Below are 23329 nucleotides of genomic sequence, written 5' to 3'. Positions count from 1 at the left end.
GTCAGCTGCGCTTAGGGAGGGAATGTGCAGTAGGAACCCTGCACGTCAGGGCTCAACGTTTGCAATCGGGCTGTACACGTAGAGCTGGCTGCCTCCTCTGGGCCAGAGGGAGCCCGTGTGGTGGGCAGGGGAGGCAGGACCCCAGACTCCTACTGCAGGAGCTGCTGGCCCACGAAGCCAAAGTTGGGCTAGATCTTCACGAGGTGAGTCACGCAGACGGTAGTTGGACGCGGAATCCCGGCCTCACAGTGACAAGGATCTTGCCTCCCGTTTCCCCGACACGGCCGGTGAAGTCCAGGGCTTCCTGCAAGTGGGCGCTAACGTCGGCCACGTGGCCGTCTCCTATGCGGGTCCACTGATTGTGCAGGCAGGCCTTGGGCATGGGCTGTGGGACGTCCAGCAGGGCAGCGACGCGCAGGTGGGCGAGCAACTCGCGCCTGGATACACCACGGGCGCTTCAAGGTAGGCGACAGCAGGCCTGTCAGCGGGCCGCCCCGCTCATCAGCCGGCCACACAGCCGAGGTCCAGCACCGGTTCTGCACACCGGCCGCTGAGTGTCCTCTCGTGAAGTGGGTTTTACCCCCACGCGACACTCACGCTATATGCCGAAGAGCAAGTCTCACAGGCCCCTCCGCGGCAGCGCGCCCACGAGCCGGCGGGCGACGGCGAGCTGAGCAGGGCGCATGCGGAGCTGGTGCTCGCTCAGCGTCCCGCCGCCGCCGCGCAGCCTCCGCGCAGCCGCAGTCCTCCCGTCATCCCGTTGGGCGGCGCGTAGTGCGCAGGCTCCGGGCCTCCCGCCGCCGTCACGCGGAGGGGAGGTTGGCCGCGGGCGACAGGCGCGCGTTCTAGGCTCCCGAGGCCAGCTGGGTCGCGGTCGAGGGCCGGAGGCGCCTGGGTGCCCGTGGGTGCCCGTGGGTGCCCATCGCCCCGGGGGGCGGGCCGGGAGGCCTGCGAGGGCGAGCCGAGGGGCCGCCAGCCGCCCGCCGGGCCTCCCCCTACCGCGAGTTGCCGCCCGTCGCCGCTCTGGAAAGCCAGGCCCCGAGTCGTGAATGAGGTAGGAGCCTGACAAAACGTGCAGCGTTACCGCAAACTAAATCCGAGTAAGGCATTTAACGGGAAGGGCCAGTTAAGGTGGGTCACTAATACACCTCTGGTGTATTTTATTTTCATTTTATTTTATTTTAAAATGTTTTATTTATTCATGAGAGACACAGGCAGAGGGAGAAGCAGGCTCCATGCGGAGAGCCTGACGAGGGACTCGATCCTGGGTCTCCAGGATCAGGCCCTGGGCTGAAGGCGGCGCTTAACCACTGGGCCACCCGGGCTGCCCTCTGGTGTATTTTATAATGGTTTTGAGGGTTCCTCCTCAGGAATGAGTTAAGTACACGCCCCCCCCCCCCCCCCCCCCCCCCCCCCCCCCGCCAACCCAAAGAATCCAGGTGTGAGGGGCCCCAGTGGTTGCGCAGCGTCTGGAGGCAGCAAGCCCCTGAGGCGGCCCGGAGGCACTTAGGATGATTGGCTTGTCCCCAGCACTGGTCGTTTCCCTGGAGCCCGGGGAGTTCACATAAGCTGAATTCTTTCCCCGGGGAGGGGGCGGGGGTGTCTCCGCACAGTGCCCATTAAGTCTGCTCCCCTGGGAACAGTACTGTTTACCTCACAGGGTTGTGATGATTCAATGAGGTATTTCAGGTAATGTCCCTGGCGTAGTCCTTGGTTTAGTGGAAGTATTTAATCCAATAAATCTATTTCATATATAATCAGGTAGGTAATATATACATAAGGAATACTGTACGGTATTATTAGAGAGTTGTCTCTTCAGAGACCCAGGAGAGACTTTTCCACTGTATGGTATTTGCACAGGGCAGTGGACTCTAGTTTCAAGGGTCCTGTGTGGCTTGTCCTCCTTCTGTGGCCTATTTCCATATGGGAATTTAGCCTCCACGGTTCTCTTGGCTTTTCCTCCTGTCCTATAGTTAGCTTGGGATGTGCCTCCTACCTGTGCCTTCCTGTCTGTTAACACATCAGGAGACTTGACTGTACAAGCCCATCAGGGAAATGCGCAGTGTTTGAATCTTAGTATGGGGTGTCCTTGAATTTATTTGATAGCTAGCATCATTCATCTTCTTGGCAGTGAGACAAATGTAAGATAAATACATTGGGGGGAGTCCCCTCCCCCCAACTGCTTTTTCCCCTTTATGTTTCCATCAACTTTGGACCATATCAAGTTGCTGAATATATGTGAGCTGATGATGGCTGGGAAATAATGTTTTGGCCAATCTCTGGTGTTCGTTAAAATGTTTAATTTGATGACCTAACAGATCCTTTTTCTTTTTTTTCTTTTTTCTTTTTGTCTTTTTATTTTTTTAATTTTATTTATTTATTTATTTATTTATTTATTTATTTATTTATTTATTTATTTATTTATTTATGATAGGCACACAGTGAGAGAGAGAGGCAGAGACACAGGCAGAGGGAGAAGCAGGCTCCATGCACCGGGAGCCCGATGTGGGATTCGATCCCGGGTCTCCAGGATCGCGCCCTGGGCCAAAGGCAGGCGCCAAACCGCTGCGCCACCCAGGGATCCCCTCTTTTTTTTTTTTTTTTTTTTTTTTAATTTTAATTACAGTATAGTTAACATAGAGTGTTACATATGTTAGTATGTATAATACAGTTATTCCACAATCCTATGCATTACTCATTGCCCATTAAGATAAGTGTACTCTTGGGCAGCCCCGGTGGCGCAGCGGTTTGGCGCCGCCTGCAGCCTGGGGTGTGATCCTGGAGACCGGGGATCGAGTCCCACATCGGGCTCCCTGCGCGGAGCCTGCTTCTCCCTCTGCTTGTGTCTCTGCCTCTCTCTCTCTCTCTGTGTCTATGAATAAATAAATAAAATCTTAAAAAAGAAAGATAAGTATACTCTTAATCTCCTTCACCTATGTCACCCATTCCACATCCACCTCTCCTCTGGCAACCACCAGGTTGTTCTCTAGAGTTAAGAGTGTTTTTTCATTTGTCTCTTTTTTCGTTTGTTTCTTAAATTCTGCATATGAGTGAAATCATATGATATTTATCTTTCTTTGGATGTGACTTTTTTCACTTACCAGTATATCCTCTAGATCCATCTCTGTTGTTCCAAATGGCAAGATTGCATTCTTTTTTATGGTATATACATACTACATCTTTATCCATTAATCTGTGGAAGGAAGGACAGGTTGCTTCCGTATCTTGACCATTATAAATAATGCTGCGGTAATCATAGGGGTACATTTATCTTTTTGAATTAGCACTTTATATTCTTTGCATAAACACCCAGCAGTGGAATTACTGGATCATATGGTAATTCCATTTTTAATTTTTTGAGGAACTTCCATGCTGTCTTCCACAGTGGCTGCACCAGTTTGCATTCCCATGAACGGTGCAAGAAGATTCCCCTTTCTCCACATCCTTGTCAGCACTTGTTTTTTGTGTTTTTCATTTTAGCTATTCTGATAGGTATGAGGTGATACCTCATTTTGGTTTGAATTTGTGTTTCCCTGATGATGAGTGATGTTGAGCATTTTTTCATGTGTCTGTTAGCCATTTATATGTCTTTGGAAAAATGTCTGTTCATGTCTTCCATTTTTGATTGAAATATATGTGTGCGTCTGTGTGTGTGTGTTGAGTTGTAGCAGTTCTTTATATCTATATACAACCCTTTATCAGATATGTCATTAGCAAATGTCTTCTCTCATTTGGTAGATTGTCTTTTAGTTTTGTTGATTGTTCTTTTGCTGTGCAGAAGCTTTTTATTTTGATGTTGTCAAATACACTACTAGTAGTGTATTTCTGCTTTTGTTTCCCTTGCCTCAGGAGACATATTTAGAAAAATATTGCTAAAGCTGATGTCAGAGAAAGTACTGCCTCTGCTCTCTTCTAGGATTCTTATGGTCTCAGGTCTTACATTCAGGTCTTTAATCTATTTTAAATTTATTTTTGTGTATGGTATAAGAAAGTGGTCCAGTTTCATTCTTTTGCAATTTTCCCAGGACTGTATGTTGAAGAGACTGTCTTTTTGCTATTGCATATTCTTACCTCTTTTGTCAAAGATTAGGCCAGATCCTGTAGGGAGAGGATTTAAGGGCCTACTTTCTGGAACCATGTGACAATGACTGTAATTAAATAATGGTAGTAAAAGCTGTAGGAAATAATCAAGTTGCCTAGATTCTGGGGAGTTTTGGTCCTGCAAGATCAGAAAGCATGGAAAAGGCCAGGAAGCCATCAGAGTGTGTTTTCTATTCTGTATGGACATGTTAAACCATGGCAAATTTTAATTTTAGGAGGTACCTCTCAGGCTTGTTCTTGTGGCCAAGTCCCTGTGAATTACTTCTGGGAATATCACAGAATAATGAACCATCTTGGTGGGATGAGCACTGGGTGTTATGCTATATGTTGGCAAATTGAACTCCAATAAAAAAAAAAGAAGAATAATGAACCATCTTACATGTGTTACATAACCCAGGAGCAGTTTTTTTTATTGAAAATTCTATAATCATATGTGTACAGGTTCCATGCCTCAAAAATGTATACATAAATTATTTCTAGGAAATGACATCTAAAGTGATGGTCCTTCTCGTACCTGTCCTCACCTCCTTTCCTGGAGGCTGGCTTTTACTGAGGCTAGGTTGTAGAAGGAGGCCTGTGGAGGACTTCCCTCTTAGCTCACTAACCTATAAGGTTTGCTAGTGGGAATTAACCTTTCCAAATATAGGGTTTGATTGCCTTTTAGTCCTCTCCATTTTCTCCTCCATTCTCTGGACTTGAACATGGAGCAGAGGGTACTTGCTCCATGTATATCAAAGGAGAGCCATGGAGAGGTTTTGGGGAGAGAAAGGGGAGTGAAGGAATAAATGAAAAGGCAGAACAAAAGAAGGCACAAGGCAAGATGAAGAGAAGAGAGGGGGCAGCTTTTTCAGGGTGTCTGCACAGAGTTAGGGACTAAAAACCCATTTCTATGGGCTGAGTCCAGGAGTCAGACTGAGGAAATTAGAGAAGAAACCCACAAATCTCTCTCACCAGAAAGGCTTTCTGTTAGTTAGAATATATTGTTTGAAACTGGAGTAAATAGCTGTTTGAATATTTGTCTCGAATTGATGTTGGTGTTTTATAGGTTAAGAATTTATCATTCTCTCATACACAATAGAGGACTTGATGTAGAGATTTTGTACATTTTGAGTTTTTCCATGTAAATCTGTTTTACTACGAGGATCTTTGTCAGTCAGTCCACGGTAACTAGCTAATAAGAGCAGTACTTTTTTGAACTTATTCTGTGCTAGACACTGTTTGATATAGATTATGACATTTAATTTTAAAAAAGATTTTATTTATTTGGGAGAGGCAGAGACAGAGAGCACGGGCAGAGGGAGGGGCAGAGGGAGATAAGCAGATTGCCTGCTGAGCAGGGAGCCTGGGACCAAGACCTGAGTGAAAGGCAGATGCTTAACTGACTGAGTCACCTAGGTGTCCCATGACATTTAATTTTTTTGGCATGCCTATGAAGTAGGTTATCCTGAGTCCATTTGACTGAGAAGAGTTGAGGTTCAGGGAGTTTAACTAACTTTCTCAAAGTCCTACAGCTAGTGAGAGGCAGAGAACAAATCTCTTATACCAACACCTTTGTTGGTAATCAGGTCACTCTACTGCCTCTGCATCAGAATTTTAAATAAAAATGGAAGAAAAGTCTATCCATTAATTGTTTGTGTGTGTGTGTGTATGAATTGGGAGAAGACTCAATCTTTTTTATTTTTTATTTTTTTTAAACTTTTTTTTTAAAGATTTTATTTATTTATTCATAGAAACACAGAGAGAGAATGAGAGGCAGAGACACAGGCAGAGGGAGAAGCAGGCTCCATGCAGAGCGCCTGACATGGGACTTGATCCAGGGTCTCCAGGATCACGCCCTGGGCTGCAGGTGGCGCTAAACCGTTGTGCCACCGGGGCTGCCTGACTCCATTTTTAAACTTAAACTTTTGAAATTAGAAGAGTTTTTTAGATTTACAAAATTATTGTGCAATAGTACCTGTATTCTCTATACCCAGGTTCTTTTTTTTTTTAAAGATTTTATTTATTTATTTATTCATGAGAGACACACGCACACACACAGAGGCAGAGACACAGGCAGAGGGAGAAGTAGGCTCCATGCAGGGAGCCTGATGTGGAACTCGATCCCAGGACTCCAGGATCGCACCCTGGGGCTGAAAAGCAAGCGCTAAACCACAGAGCCACCCAGGGATTCCACCCCTCCAGGTTCTTTTTATTGACATCTTATATTAGAATGATATGTTTGTCATAATGAATAAACCAACACTGATACAGTATTATTAACTGAAGTCTATGTTTATTCAGGTTTGTTCAGTTTTCCCCTTATGTCCCTTTTCTGTTCTAGATTCTCATCCAGAATATCACACTATATTTAGTAGTCCTGTGACAGTTCCTCAGACTTTCTTTGTTTTTGGTTACCTTGACAGTTTTGAGGATCACTTGTCAGATATTTTATAGGATGTCCCTTAGTTGGAATTTGTCTGCTGTTTTCCTCATGATTAGGTTGGAGTCATTTATTTTTGGAGGAAGACTACAGAGTAACAAGCCATTTTCATCATCATCTATCAAGGGTCATCCTGTTAACATGACTTATCACTGTTGATGTTAATGTTGATCACTAGCTAAGGTAGTGTTTGTTAGGTTTCTTCCCTGTAAAGTTACTCATTTCCATGTTCCATGTTCTCTTAAGGAGTTGAGAGTTATGTGCCACTTCTTTGAGGATAGAGTATATACACAAGTAATTTAAAATTTGTCATAGTGAATTTGTCTCTTTTCCTTATTTATTTATTCCTATTATTACTTAGTCATTAATTTATATCAGTTGGGACTCAATATTTATTTCACACTTTGGGTTATAATGCAATACAACTTTATTTTATTGCCCAAATTGTTTTAGCTTTGACTACTGGGAGATCTTTCAGCTGGCTCCTGTGTCCTTGTGATACATTAAGTTAGACTTTTTTTTAGAGAACTTTCTTAACTCTCTGGCACTGCAAGATAGATACTCCAGGATTGTCTTGTATATTTCCTACCCCAGTCCTTGAATCTGCCATTTCTCTGAGTAGCCCTAGTTCCCTTCACCAGAGAATTAGTATTAGAAACTGAGATATGAGAAAAAAGAAAAGAAACCAAGATATGGGTGTTACGTACGTGGGCTCATTGCTGTTGGAATGTCATATTTCTGGGCCCTCTCAGCTGAAAGAGCAAGAAAATGTATGTTGTGTATACTAACTTGTATATATACCCATCTATACATTTTTCTGTGTGTAATTGTCCATATCTACATTAAACTAAATGTGAGTTCATGCTAGTGTCTCCAACTTTAATTTATTGCTACATGGATCATTCTAACTTCCTCCCCGTTTATCTGTAAATTCTCACTCCAACAGTGAGAAATGTAGTTCCTGCCATTTTTTATCGATTTACTCAGTTGTTCAATTCTAATGTAGTTTTAGCAGTATCAGAATTTTTAACCCAAATCCCCAAGGAAAACAGCATTATCAACTGGAGTATAGTGCTGTGTGCAATTCCTTTTTACTTTGGTGTTAACAGATTCTACTTATTTCCAAAATTGCTTCAATCATTATCATTTACCCTCACCCCCTTCAATGAGGTTACACATTTGTACTATAATTGGGTTGTTTGTCACATTTTATATTCCATTCTGGGATCCTCTGTCCTCCTTTACTTGTCTGCAAGTATTTTTTTTTCTTTTTTTTTTTTTTTTTTTGCCATTTTCGGACTTGCTTTATTTTATAACCTCACAAAATCATAACTCAAAGAACTGGCACTAGTTTTATTTATTTATTTTTTTTGTTTTGTTTTTGTTTTTTTTTTTGTTTTTTTTTTGTTTTTTTTTTTTTATTGGTGTTCAATTTACTAACATACAGAATAACACCCAGTGCCCGTCACCCATTCACTCCCACCCCCCGCCCTCCTCCCCTTCTACCACCCCTAGTTCGTTTCCCAGAGTTAGCAGTCTTTACGTTCTGTCTCCCTTTCTGATATTTCCCACACATTTCTTCTCCCTTCCCTTATTTTCCCTTTCACTATTATTTATATTCCCCAAATGAATGAGAACATATAATGTTTGTCCTTCTCCGACTGACTTACTTCACTCAGCATAATACCCTCCAGTTCCATCCACGTTGAAGCAAATGGTGGGTATTTGTCATTTCTAATAGCTGAGTAATATTCCATTGTATACATAAACCACATCTTCTTTATCCATTCATCTTTCGTTGGACACCGAGGCTCCTTCCACAGTTTGGCTATAGTGGCCATTGCTGCTAGAAACATCGGGGTGCAGGTGTCCCGGCGTTTCATTGCATTTGTATCTTTGGGGTAAATCCCCAACAGTGCAATTGCTGGGTCGTAGGGCAGGTCTATTTTTAACTGTTTGAGGAACCTCCACACAGTTTTCCAGAGTGGCTGCACCAGTTCACATTCCCACCAACAGTGTAGGAGGGTTCCCTTTTCTCCGCATCCTCTCCAACATTTGTTGTTTCCTGCCTTGTTAATTTTCCCCATTCTCACTGGTGTGAGGTGGTATCTCATTGTAGTTTTGATTTGTATTTCCCTGATGGCAAGTGATGCAGAGCATTTTCTCATATGCATGTTGGCCATGTCTATGTCTTCCTCTGTGAGATTTCTGTTCATGTCTTTTGCCCATTTCATGATTGGATTGTTTGTTTCTTTGGTGTTGAGTTTAATAAGTTCTTTATAGATCTTGGAAACTAGCCCTTTATCTGATATGTCATTTGCAAATATCTTCTCCCATTCTGTAGGTTGTCTTTGAGTTTTGTTGACTGTATCCTTTGCTGTGCAAAAGCTTCTTATCTTGATGAAGTCCCAATAGTTCATTTTTGCTTTTGTTTCTTTTGCCTTTGTGGATGTATCTTGCAAGAAGTTACTATGGCCGAGTTCAAAAAGGGTGTTGCCTGTGTTCTTCTCTAGGATTTTGATGGAATCTTGTCTCACATTTAGATCTTTCATCCATTTTGAGTTTATCTTTGTGTATGGTGAAAGAGCGTGGTCTAGTTTCATTCTTCTGCATGTGGATGTCCAATTTTCCCAGCACCATTTATTGAAGAGACTGTCTTTCTTCCAATGGATAGTCTTTCCTCCTTTATCGAATATTAGTTGCCCATAAAGTTCAGGGTCCACTTCTGGATTCTCTATTCTGTTCCACTGATCTATGTGTCTGTTTTTGTGCCAGTACCACACTGTCTTGATGACCACAGCTTTGTAGTACAACCTGAAATCTGGCATTGTGATGCCCCCAGATATGGTTTTCTTTTTTAAAATTCCCCTGGCTATTCGGGGTCTTTTCTGATTCCACACAAATCTTAAAATAATTTGTTCTAACTCTCTGAAGAAAGTCCATGGTATTTTGATAGGGATTGCATTAAACGTGTATATTGCCCTGGGTAACATTGACATTTTCACAATATTAATTCTGCCAATCCATGAGCATGGAATATTTTTCCATCTCTTTGTGTCTTCCTCAATTTCTTTCAGAAGTGTTCTATAGTTTTGAGGGTATAGATCCTTTACATCTTTGGTGAGGTTTATTCCTAGGTATCTTATGCTTTTGGGTGCAATTGTAAATGGGATTGACTCCTTAATTTCTCTTTCTTCAGTCTCATTGTTAGTGTATAGAAATGCCACTGACTTCTGGGCATTGATTTTGTATCCTGCCACGCTACCGAATTGCTGTATGAGTTCTAGCAATCTTGGGGTGGAGACTTTTGGGTTTTCTATGTAGAGTATCATGTCATCGGCGAAGAGAGAGAGTTTGACTTCTTCTTTGCCAATTTGAATGCCTTTAATGTCTTTTTGTTGTCTGATTGCTGAGGCTAGGACTTCCAGTACTATGTTGAATAGCAGTGGTGAGAGTGGACATCCCTGTCTTGTTCCTGATCTTAGGGGAAAGGCTCCCAGTGCTTCCCCATTGAGAATGATATTTGCTGTGGGCTTTTCATAGATGGCTTTTAAGATGTCGAGGAATGTTCCCTCTATCCCTACACTCTGAAGAGTTTTGATCAGGAATGGATGCTGTATTTTGTCAAATGCTTTCTCTGCATCCAATGAGAGGATCATATGGTTCTTGGTTTTTCTCTTGCTGATATGATGAATCACATTGATTGTTTTACGGGTGTTGAACCAGCCTTGTGTCCCAGGGATAAATCCTACTTGGTCATGGTGAATAATTTTCTTAATGTACTGTTGGATCCTATTGGCCAGTATCTTGTTGAGAATTTTTGCATCCATGTTCATCAGGGATATTGGTCTGTAATTCTCCTTTTTGGCGGGGTCTTTGTCTGGCTTTGGAATTAAGGTGATGCTGGCTTCATAGAACGAATTTGGAAGTACTCCATCTCTTTCTATCTTTCCAAACAGCTTTAGGAGAATAGGTATGATTTCTTCTTTAAACGTTTGATAAAATTCTCCTGGGAAGCCATCTGGCCCTGGACTCTTGTGTCTTGGGAGGTTTTTGATGACTGCTTCAATTTCCTCCCTGGTTATTGGCCTGTTCAGGTTTTCTATTTCTTCCTGTTCCAGTTTTGGTAGTTTGTGGCTTTCCAGGAATGCGTCCATTTCTTCTAGATTGCCTAATTTATTGGCGTATAGCTGTTCATAATATGTTTTTAAAATCGTTTGTATTTCCTTGGTGTTGGTAGTGATCTCTCCTTTCTCATTCATGATTTTATTAATTTGAGTCTTCTCTCTCTTCTTTTTAATAAGGCTGGCTAATGGTTTATCTATCTTATTAATTCTTTCAAAGAACCAACTCCTGGTTCTGTTGATCTGTTCCACAGTTCTTCTGGTCTCGATTTCGTTAAGTTCTGCTCGAATCTTTATTAACTCCCTTCTTCTCTTGGGTGTAGGATCTGTTTGCTGTTTTTTCTCTAGCTCCTTTATGTGTAAGGTTAGCTTTTGTATTTGAGTTCTTTCCAGTTTTTGAATGGATGCTTGTATTGCGATGTATTTCCCCCTTAGGACTGCTTTTGCTGCATCCCAAAGATTTTGAACGGTTGTATCTTCATTCTCATTAGTTTCCATGAATCTTTTTAATTCTTCCTTAATTTCCTGGTTGACCCTTTTATCTTTTAGCAGGATGGTCCTTAACCTCCATGTGTTTGAGGTCCTTCCAAACTTCTTGTTGTGATTTAGTTCTAATTTCAAGGCATTATGGTCCGAGAATATGCAGGGGACAATCCCAATCTTTTGGTATCGGTTCAGACCCGATTTGTGACCCAATATGTGGTCTATTCTGGAGAAAGTTCCATGTGCGCTTGAGAAGAATGTGTATTCAGTTGAGTTTGGATGTAAAGTTCTGTAGATATCTGTGAAATCCATCTGGTCCAGTGTATCATTTAAAGCTCTCGTTTCTTTGGAGATGTTTTGCTTAGAAGACCTATAGAGTATAGAAAGAGCTAGATTGAAGTCACCAAGTATAAGTGTATTATTATCTAAGTATTTCTTCACTTTGGTTAATAATTGATTTATATATTTGGCAGCTCCCACATTCGGAGCATATATATTGAGGATTGTTAAGTCCTCTTGTTGAATAGATCCTTTAAGTATGATATAGTGTCCCTCTTCATCTCTCACTACAGTCTTTGGGGTAAATTTTAGTTTATCTGATATAAGGATGGCTACCCCTGCTTTCTTTTGAGGACCATTCGAATGGTAAATGGTTCTCCAACCTTTTATTTTCAGGCTGTAGGTGTCCTTCTGTCTAAAATGAGTCTCTTGTAGACAGCAAATAGATGGGTCCTGCTTTTTTATCCAGTCTGAAACCCTGCGCCTTTTGATGGGGTCATTAAGCCCGTTCACATTCAGAGTTACTATTGAGAGATATGAGTTTAGTGTCATCATGATATCTATTCAGTCTTTGTTTTTGTGGACTGTTCCACTGAACTTCTTCTTAAAGGGGAATTTTAAGAGGCCCCCTTAAAATTTCTTGCAGAGCTGGTTTGGAGGTCACATATTCTTTTAGTTGCTGCCTGTCTTGGAAGCTCTTTATCTCTCCTTCCATTTTGAATGAGAGCCTTGCTGGATAAAGTATTCTTGGTTGCATGTTCTTCTCATTTAGGACCCTGAATATATCCTGCCAGCCCTTTCTGGCCTGCCAGGTCTCTGTGGAGAGGTCTGCTGTTACCCTAATACTCCTCCCCATAAAAGTCAGGGATTTCTTGTCTCTTGCTGCTTTAAGGATCTTCTCCTTATCTTTGGAATTTGCAAGCTTCACAATTAAATGTCGAGGTGTTGAACGGTTTTTATTGATTTTAGGGGGGGATCTCTCTATTTCCTGGATCTGAATGCCTGTTTCCCTTCCCAGATTAGGAAAGTTTTCAGCTAGAATTTGTTCAAATACATATTCTGGCCCTCTGTCCCTTTCGGCGCCCTCGGGAACCCCAATTAAACGTAGGTTTTTCTTCCTCAGGCTGTCGTTTATTTCCCTTAATCTATCTTCATGGTCTTTTAATTGTTTGTCTCTTTTTTCCTCAGTTTCCCTCTTTGCTATCAACTTGTCTTCTAGGTCACTCACTCGTTCTTCCACCTCGTTAACCCTCGTCGTTAGGACTTCTAGTTTGGATTGCATCTCATTCAATTGATTTTTAATTTCTGCCTGATTAGCTCTAAATTCTGCAGTCATGAAGTCTCTTGAGTCCTTTATACTTTTTTCTAGAGCCACCAGTAGCTGTATAATAGTGCTTCTGAATTGGCTTTCTGACATTGAATTGTAATCCAGATTTTGTAACTCTGTGGGAGAGAGGACTGTTTCTGATTCTTTCTTTTGAGGTGAGGTTTTCCTTCTAGTCATTTTGCTCAGTGCAGAGTGGCCAAAAGCAAGTTGTATTGGGAAAAAGAGAAAAAGAGAGGAGAGAAAGAAGGAAAGAAAAGAGAAAGAGAAAAAAAAAGGGAAGAAAAAGAAAAAAAAAAAAAAAGAAAAAAAAAAAAGAAAAAGAGAAAGAAAAAGAAAGGAGAAAAAAAGGGGGTGGGGGAAGGAAACAAATCAAAAAGCAAAACAAAATAAAAACAAAAACAAAAACAAACAAACAAAAAAAGAACCACGGGGCAGTATCTTCTGATTCTGTGTACTTTAAGTCCCTTGGCTTCCTCTGGAAGTTGTCCGTCCAGCTGGTCTTCTGGGGGAGGGGCCTGTTGTGCTGGTTTTCAGGTGTTAGCAGTTGGGGGAGCTGCTGTGCCCCTGCCTGGTGCAGGGCTCAGTGGGGGGTGTTTACCCCGTGAGGCCGCAGGAGGAACAGCCCCAGTGGCGGGGCAGCTCTGGAAACCTGGATTCAGCTCCGGCAGGAACTCCGTCTGCAGGGCCTGGAGGCTCCGGGGCGGGGCCGCTGATCTGCTCAGCTGGGGCAGGAGCGTCCTCGCTGTCCTGGGCCCTCCCGGCCTCTGCCTGTCCCGGGGGAGGCGGGATCCTGGGCTGTGTCCCGGCGCCCTGTGCTCCGGAGCCTGCGCTGGTGGATTCGCGCTCCCGGGCCGCGCAGCCCCCTCCGCGGAGCCGCCGCCCGAGCCCCTCCGAGCTGCTCCTGGAACCGCGCAGCCCCCTCCGCACGGAGCCTCCTCCTCTGCCCGAGCCCCTCCGAGCTGCTCCCGGGGCCGCGCAGCCCCCTCCGCGGAGCCGCCGCCCGAGCCCCTTCAGCTGCTCCGGGTCCCGCCGGGTCCCGCCGTGCGCGCTGCAGCCCTTAGGGAGCTCGGCGCACTCTCCTGGGCGCGCAGTTGCTGTTACTGTCCCCGGGAGCCCGAGGGCATCCCCGCCCTCCTGAGTCCTGCTCCAACTCCCCGCGAGCCCCTTTCCGCCCGGGAAGGTCGGTGCAGCTCCTGCTCCTCCGGGACGGGGCTCTCCTGTCCTGGGGACACTCGGCCCGGCCTCAGCCCGGCTCCTCGCGGGCCCCTCCCCCTTGGAGGCCTTTGTTTCTTTATTTCTTTTTCCCCCGTCTTCCTACCTTGATAGAAGCGCGAACTCTTCTCACTGTAGCATTCCAGCTGGTCTCTCTTTAAATCTCAGGCCGAATTCATAGATTTTCAGGATAATTTGAAGGTTTTCTAGGTAGTTTGGTGGAGACAGGTGATTTGGAGACCCTACTCTTCCGCCATCTTGCTCCTCCCCCAGTATTTTTTTTTCTAATTTGCATCTCATATACAGTAATACAGAGAATAGTTTCAACACCCCCAGAATTCACTGCACTTCATCTACTCAAGTTCACACTCCTAACTCCTGGCAACCACTGATCTGTTTACTAGCTTATAGTTTTGCTTTTCTAGAATGTCATTTAATTGGAATCATATTGTAGGTACCTTTTCTAGACTGGCTTCTTTCATTTAGCAATATACACTGAAGATATATCCATGTCCTTTTGTGTCTTAATGACTGTTTCTTTTGATCCCTGGGTAGTATTCCATTGTCTGGATGAACCACAGTTTGTTTATCCATTTACCTGTTAAAGGACATGTTGGTTGCTTCCAATCTGTGCAGATTTTTGTGAGGATATAAGTTTTAGTTCATTGGATAAATACCTAGGAGTACAATTGCTGAGTTATATGAGGAGACTATGTTCAGTTTTGTGGGATACAGCCAAACTGTCTTTCAAAATTGCTGCACCATTTTGTATTCCCATCAGGATTGAGTGAGTGTTTTTGTTACTCCGTATCTTTGCCAGCATTTGCCCCCAGTTTTTTTTGTTTTGTTTTGTTTTTTTTTTTGTTTTTTGTTTTGGATGTAGTCATTGTAATAGTTGTTTAGTAGTATCTTGTTTTCACTTGCAGTTCCCTAATGGCAGATGATTTTGAGCACATTTTCTAGGCTTATTTGACATCTATATCTTCTTTGGTGAGGTGTCTGTTCAGACCTTTGCCTGCTTTCTATTCTGCCTTTATAAAAAAATTGTTGACTTTTAGGGTTCTTTCATATTTTTGATATAAGGTCTTTATCAGTGCTGTGTTTTGCAAATATTTTCTTTCAGTCCGTCTTCTCATTTTCTTTCTAATCTTCCAAGCTTGTCTTTTCATTTTCTTAACAGTGTCTTTGACAGAGCAGAGGTTTTAATTTTAATGAAGTCCAACTTACTGTCTTTCATACATAGGCTGTTCTATTGATGTTGTATTTAAAAACTCATTATCAGACACAAGGTCATGTAATTTTTCATTTATGTTTTCTTCGAGAAGTTTTTATATTTTTCCATTTCACATTTAGGCCTGTGATCCATTCTGAGTTAATTGTTGTGCAGGTGTAATGTTTCTGTCCAGGTTCATCTTTTTTGTATATGGACATTGAATTGTTTCAGCACCATTTGTTGGAAATCCAACATTTATATTTTTTATTAGAAAAATATTTCTGTCCAGTTTGGGGAACTAGCATGCTGTGGAAACAGGCTTTGAAGAATCTGGCCCAGTCACTGAAGTCTTCTCCATATGCTGTTTCCTTTTCACTCATCTTCCTGTCAAATCAAATGCTGTCTGCTGCCTACTAAAGATAACTACAAAGACTTTGTTATTTCAATGCACAAGAGAGGAATTACTGTCTGTGTGTCAGAGACCCTGAAGTCCCTTTGGGAGGGGAGTTTGTAAAGGAAGGGACAGTCATGGGAGAGCCTCTACTTTATCCTTGAAGATAGAAAACTCTAAGTTGGATAGAATTTAACTAACATACTTTTTAGACAAACATTTCTTAGGAAAAATATAGAATTATGCAGTATGTACATACACCTGCATGTGAGTGAGTGTGCGTGCATGTGGCGCGCGCATGTGGCACGCGCATGCACGCACGCACACACACAGCCTTTCTCCCAAAGCTTGGCATTCTTTAGGAGCACTATCAATACCCTTTTCCAGGGCTTGGGGAGAGCCAGACAGAAGCTCTCCATCATCACATGGCTCGTCTTCAGGCAAGTGGGGAGCAGATTTTCACAACTGTGATATATGGTACAACATTAAATATGATAGTGTATGAAATTAGCTGCATACTCTACAATCCCATTTATTTTGAGATTGTGTGAAAATCAGACATACATTTATTTTTTGCTTACGATGAATTAAAAATGAAAAAGAGTGCCATCTTGTGGTCGTCCCTGTTACTACTACAATTGCATCGGATCTTGATGGAAGTCCATCAACCGTAGAGAACCAGTCTATAGGAACGCAGCTGTATGTAATGTATCAGTTGAGGGCAATTGGTTTAAGACCTCACTTAGTTCTTTTACCTCTATTGAATCATTCTATGGACTTTTATTTTCATAAGTGACTAAAAGGTATTTCCTATACCTTCCTATACCATAAAGTCAGTCATGGAGGGATACTGACAGTGGTATATATAATAAAAAAAATGGTAAATTAGTAGTTCCTTTACAAACTCTAATTACATTTTGTATAAGAAGTTTGGCTGACAAGTCTTTTAATACGTGAACTCACATGGAATGGGAATTTAAAGACTTCCAGGGAGGATATTTTGTATTCAACATTATATTGAGTTTGGTTGTGGTTTTCAGTTGGTGCTAGTCTTGTTTTAAAAAGTATAGTTGTCATTTATCGAGAACCAGGGCAGACCACTCAGTAACAGGACAGAAGTTTTAGTAGCAATTCAGGAACTACTGAGTCAGATGGTAGACTTCAGGCCAATATAGGGAATTGGATCCTGCTTGGGAAGATGGAGCCAAGTAAGTCATACTATTTATTTATAAGACACCCCTTTCTAATTCAGATTTACTGTTTTTTTACCATGAGACCTTGGGCAAATCCCTACACCTCTTTGTTGGTTTTTTTTTTTTTTTTTAATCTGTGAAATGACAGCTTTGAAATGTATATTTCCCAAGGTTTCTTGAAGGCCTGAAATTTGATATGTCAAAGAGAGGGCCTCATTTCATTCAAACCCGGGTTTCCTGGTTAAGGGCAGGATTCATCACAAAGAAATTTACTTTCAGCGAGGCTTCTAGGTAAAGCAGCCTGAAGTCATGGTTCATATTTTACATAGTAACAAATTACATAAATACTTGACTATAATTACTCCTTCAATATCATTCTCTTCATTGTGAATACCTACAGCCCTTATATGATGAGGTATCAGAGAAAAGTCACACTCACTTCAAGTACTCAGGCTGCTGGACCCTGCTGCATAGGAGATATATTCACCTTGCAGATGCATGCACTTTACATCACAGCATTTTAAGACATCTCCGGTAATGATGGGTGACATTATCCACCTAGCCTGCAGCTACTATATCAACCTCATGCTGTCAGTATCTGACAGTGTTGTTGCTTTTAGGGAAGGAATTCATCCATAGCCAGCTGAAGGAAATTTGGAATGGGTGTCATTTCATGAAGGAACATTGCTCTGCATTTGTAATTAACTGTATGTGTATATTTTAAGAGTTCTCATAGTTTAAGAACTCTCATACATTCCCGTTTGCTTGAGTGGATGCACTTTAAAGTCTTTTGGGGGAAGAGGATGGTCCAAAATCCAGAAAGATTCAACCCCACATTGCATTTTATCTTTGTCAAAATTCTCCTGAAGTGCATTACTAAATGTATCCTTTACAAAAATGTGGAACAGAAATCATGCTGATGGCATTTTACCACAAGAGAGCGCTCTAACAAAACACCTCATAGCTCAAAAAATCTACATTGGCCTCCTCAAACATTTACATGCTGGCAAGTCTTGTGACATAAAGCTCAGTGTTACAAATACTGTTTAAACTTCATGAAAAGAATTTTTTTTTTTTAGAGTTTTAGGAGCCTGGGAAGAGAACCCTGAGCATAAGTTAAACTACTTTGTTTAGCTGGAGATGCTTTCTAATTCTTCCATAAGTTTTCAAAAAAGGGGCAAAAGAGTTTAAAAACTTTACTATTTTAAACAACAGATGAAACAACACGAATTCAAAATACTTGAGAAACATTTCCATTTCCAAACTAGATCTTTTATGGATTATCTTCTGAAGAATTATCTTCTGAAGAGTCTAGATATATGATTGAAAAAAAAAAAAAACAACAAAAGCAAGTAAACAAACAAATCCATTCTCCATCTAGATACAACTGTCAGAGAAAGTGCTGTGTTACCTCTCCCAGGGTATAGATAGTAGAGAAAGAAAGTAAGAGAAAGGCTATGTGAAAGTCTTTGAAGTAAATTAAAGCACCCGGACCATGTTTCCCTAGTGGACACAGATAATACTTGAGGGCATTATTGCCAACAATGAATATCCTTTACATTTAAGCAATCTTTACTGATATTAAAATAATTAGAAAAATTTATGGGCATGTGTGCTATTATTAACATGGCTTTGCCTAAAGGAGATTCAGATGGTTATTCACGGATATTACAAGCTTCTCCCTCCCCCCTTTTTTCAGATGACATGTTTATACTTAAGCAGCACTTCTAAATTTTTAATAGAGATGAAGAGATTTCATTTAATTAGGTAGAGTGACTTGTTTATGTGTAGGTTATACATTTATGAGTTCTAATGAAGAACAGAAAATACCTATTGAGCAGCCTTTGAAGTTCTACTTGTTTAAGGATAATTGTAAACCCAACTCAATGGAAACAGCATCTCAGTCCAGTGATTGGAGAGTAGAGCATAGGGAGTGAAGTCTAGGTAAAATAATCGCAAAATCGCATGTTGATCAATGTTCAAAGGATTTTTTTCCCTCCCAAATCAAAGCTCTTCCATCTTACATTTGGTTGGAATATTGACATTAGATTACAGAAATAAATGTTAAGGATGTCATAAGATTTTTTTCTTTCTTAAAAAAAAAAAATCCCCCATCATTTATATAAAACCTTTCTCTATTCTTTGAATTTTTACTTTTTATATTCTGTGTAGCCTATTTTATTTGCAAATTAGATAACTAAACCATGCTACTGTCAAATGATTTTTCCACATTCATAAATCCTTCCTGAAAATTTAAGTTAATTTTTTCTTAAACTCCCACTGAAGGTAAAAAATCCAAATATTTGTGTGCTTCAGGTGTACTGCCAAAAGGCCGCCTAAATTAATGAGGTTTCTTGAATTGGTGTACAGAAATGCATTACAAAGCTTAAATCCAAGAGATTTCTTGCAATTTTTAAAGCAATATTGATGATTTTATGGAATGAGAAATTGAGCTTTGTGTTATTACTATAGGATTAGTCTTTATTTCCTGAAAGCCAGTCTATTTATGGGTGGTATATAGGATGGAATGAAAGTCTGAAAAGGTTAATTTTTTTTTTTAAAGTTCTGTAAGAGGTCCATTTCCTATCACTTTTTGTTAGTTTCTCTTTCTATTGTAGTTGCGATCTGCATTTGGAGTGAGTCCAGGAGGCTTGAATAATAATGTAATCCTTGGTAGAGGCTCTCTTAGGGGAGGGAGGGGGATCAGTGAAATGCTGCATACAGGTTCCTGACAATATATTCATCTTGCTATTATTTTGGCTGTAGCAAGGCGACTTTTAGGACTTGCATTTGCCATCTTTAGTGTACATTATAATTTCATTGTGAAAAACAAAATGTCAGCATACAAAATAAATAAAGACATCTCTAATTGAAAAGTAGTACCTTAAAAATATTCAGTGAAAGAAGGATACTTGTCTTGTTGCATGGAGCATGGAGAGTAGAAAGCAGAAGACGAAAGAGGAAAGGAAAAGAAACCATTGTACTTTGCTTATTAGCTTGCTGACCACATTGAAGGCTCTCATACATTTTAGTAGGTGCACATCCATTTTTTCTTTCTGCTGTGTGCTTGTCTGATTTATTTTCATAAGAAAACTCTGTTCCTCTTGTCCGGAGCCAGCATTATGTAGTTGAAATCTTGAATGGTGTGGATCTAAGATCAAACGGGACCTAATAAGGTGGGATTTGTTTTCTTATTGATCTTTTTGTTGCTTGGGTCCTGCTGACAAGCTGCAAAGTGATGGGGAGGTATTAGAGTGGCAGCTCTTCAGAGAAATGTGTTCTGGTCAGGGCTCTACCTCAATAGGAGAGCAAGAGACTTAAAACAGCTCAAAACAAGGGCTCAGAGATTGCAGGATGGAAGTGGGTTCAGGGTAATGGCCAGCAGCATAAATATTAAAAGTGGAAGATGCTAGCTGATTTATTTTTGTTTATTGTATTTTATGTTCTGGAAAGTTGGCTGATGTCATTGATTAGAGTTGACCAACATGCCTAATTCAGGCCTAATTTAAGAAATAAAAGCCTCCTGACTTTGTAAGAGAAATGGAAAATAGGATAGGATATCATTTATGTAAAAGGAAAACAAAGGAGTTTGGTATTTTTTTTTAAAAGTTCACGTAAAAAAAATTCACATAAGAGTAAAAAAACTAAAAACTAAAGAGTTACTTAAAGGAAACCAAAGGAAATTAAAATGAGCAAAACAAAAACAAAAACAAAAAAAACCCCAAAAACCTAGTAAATAAATTAAATTCCCTGCTAGTAAATAGAAGCAGGAGAAAAAGGTTGTTTGGGGTGGGGAGAAGAGCACTGTTACTAAAAATAAGTCATTTTGGCTTAGTCTTTCAGAAATAGAGAATTGAATTAAGTACCATTTTTGTGGTCTTATTCGGTAGCTTAATTGAACTGGAGGGCATTAAAATCTGTCTCCTGTTAGGGTGGATAATGCATAGTTGATGTTCCTACAGGACTAGAAGCACAGCATTTTCATATTATTGGTAAAGAAGAAACTATGTCTATAGATTCTTCGCTATTTTAGATAACCAGTCCGCTTAGGCATCAAGGATCATGATCTGCTTCTTCCCACCTTTCAATGTAGCAGAAAAGCAAGGGGGAAAAACACAACAGAAGGGAGTAACCATTGTAAGTGAAATATTTTCGAGGGCAATGGAACTCCTCAAGAGATGACTTCTGGAGACTCTTTGGAAAGGTATTTGCAAATTTAGTGTTTCTGTCAATCTCTTCCCTTATTCCAGTTTTTGTTCTTTATCGGCAAATTAGCTTTAGGTTCTTGTTAAATCTGTTCTTTTTGGGAAGAGAAGATCATGTATGTTGTTATGACCAGACACTACCAGGAGAAATGTCAGTTGGAGAAGAAAGTCGCCTTTTCAGGAATGTTTTTTTCCTTGGGGTGTGGCAGTGAATGTCACTAGCTGCTTGAATATCAGCTCTTTGGTTGGCCTCACTTTTAAGTGCAGTCCTTTGGCATGAAAGGAAAAAGATACTCAAAATTGTTCTAGTGAGAAGAAATATAGGATGCACCTAGTTATATTTGGGGAGAGGAGAACTTCCTTTGATATTGAAGATGGGAAGGAACTTGAAGGGCAGCTACTCCAACCTTTTCATTGCTCAGATGGGTAAACTGAGGCCCTTTGAAGCTTAATGAATTCTTCAAGACAATGCAAGGAGTAGTGGTAGAATAATTTGACTCTTGCAAGGTACTTTTGAGAAGGAAGCTTCTGGGGAAATGGGCGTCTTTTTGGGACTGGGAGGGGCCTCGAGATAAAAGAATTATGCTCCTTGTTCCTCAAAGTGTAGTTCATGGACCATCAGCATTGGTATCACCTGGAACTTGTTGGAAATGCAGCATCTCAGTCTCTTTTAGACCTACTGAATTAGAATCTGCATTTCAACAAGATCTTCAGGTAATTTCTTTGCATGGCAGAATTTGAGAAGCACTGATGCCCCAAACACCAATGAAAATGATTGGGCAGCTCAGAGCTGCCTAATTTCAGGAAGTGTCATAATGACTGCTAAAAGACTGTGGTAAGCAACATTTTTAGCTGAGGTGAGTACATTAAATTTTAAAAACGCAAAGAATAAAAAAGTGATGCTATTCACTCCTATACAGTGAAGGTGAAGATGCAGGGAAATGGTTGTATTAAATGGTACAACTTTTTTCTGGAGGGTAATTTGGTAATAGGTATCACAGTCTTTTAAAAGTGTGCATACCTGGGTGGCTCTGTTGATTAAGTGTCCAACTCTTGATTTTGGCTCAGGTCATTATCTCAGGGTCCTAGAATTGAGCCCTGAGTTAAGCTCCACACTCAACCAGGAGTCCGCTTGAGGATTTCTCTCCCTTTCCCTCAGGCCCTTCCTCCTGCTTACATACATACTCTCTCTCAAGTAAATAATTAAGTCCTTAAAAAAATGTGCATACCCATTTGATCCAACAATTCCACTTTCTGGGACGTTATTTTGGAGAAATAATTGGACTAGTTTGAAAAGATGTGTGACTAAGAATGTCATAATGTTTATGACAACTTAAATTATAAGCAGTCTAATATCTAATAGTAGAGAATAGTTACGGCAGCAGGACAAGATGGTGGAGGAGTAGGGTCCCCAAGTCACCTGTCCCCACCAACTTGCCTAGATAACTTTCAAATCATCCTGGAAAAAAACCCTACAAATTTGACCTGAGATTTAAAGAGAGAACAGCTGGAACATACAGAGAGAAGAGTTTGCACTTGTAACAAGTACAACTCATTTTTAGCCACTCTGCACTGAGCAAAATGACTAGAAGGAAAGACTCACCACAAAAAGAAAAAGAATCAGAAACAGTACTCTCTGCCACAGAGTTACAGAATTTGGATTACAATTCAATGTCAGAAAGCCAATTCAGAAGCACAATTATAAAGCTCCTGGTGGCTCTGGAAAAAAGCATAAAGGATTCAAGAGACATCATGACTGCAGAATTTAGATCTAATCAGGCCAAAATTAAAAATCAATTAAATGAGATGCAATCCAAACTGAAGGTCCTAATGACGAAGGTTAATTAGGTAGAAGAACGAGTGAGTGACATAGAAGACAAGTTGATGGCAAGGAAGGAAGCTGAGGAAAAAGAAAAACAAACGATCATGAGGAAAGGTTAAGGGAAATAAATGACTGCCTCAGAAGGAAAAATCTACGTTTAATTGGGGTTCCAGAGGGCACCGAAAGGGACAGAGGACCAGAAAGCATATTTGAACAAATCATAGCTGAGAACTTCCCTAACTTGGGAAGGGAAACAGGCATTCAGATCCAGGAGATAGAGAGATCCCCCCCTAAAATCAATAAAAACTACTCAACACCTCGACATTTAATAGTGAAACTTGAAAATTCCAAAGATAAAGAGAAAATCCTTAAAGCAGTAAGAGACAAGAGATCCTTAAATTATATGGGGAGAAATATCAGATTAACAGCAGACCTCTCCACAGAGACCTGGCAGGCCAGAAAGGGCTGGCAGGATATATTCAGGGTTCTAAATGAGAAGAACATGCAGCCAAGAATACTTTATCCAGCAAGGCTCTCATTCAGAATAGAAGGAGAGATAA

At 41.0% G+C, this 23329-nt stretch overlaps 1 long non-coding RNA gene across 1 annotated transcript in view; it reads left to right on the top strand.

The window, feature by feature from the left end:
* The first annotated feature begins 820 nt into the window (after positions 1 to 820).
* Positions 821 to 23329, top strand: part of LOC140623017 (uncharacterized) — a 57716-nt gene continuing 35207 nt past the window's right edge. The window contains exon 1 of the long non-coding RNA XR_012022704.1: positions 821 to 1054. This is a non-coding gene — a long non-coding RNA (uncharacterized lncRNA). The remainder of the gene's footprint in view (positions 1055 to 23329) is intronic.

The sequence above is a fragment of the Canis lupus genome, chromosome 32 (genome assembly GCF_048164855.1).
Source record: "Canis lupus baileyi chromosome 32, mCanLup2.hap1, whole genome shotgun sequence".
Lineage (NCBI taxonomy): Eukaryota > Metazoa > Chordata > Mammalia > Carnivora > Canidae > Canis > Canis lupus.
Note: the sequence above shows the minus strand (reverse complement) of the source record. Positions and strands in the feature narration are given on the sequence as shown.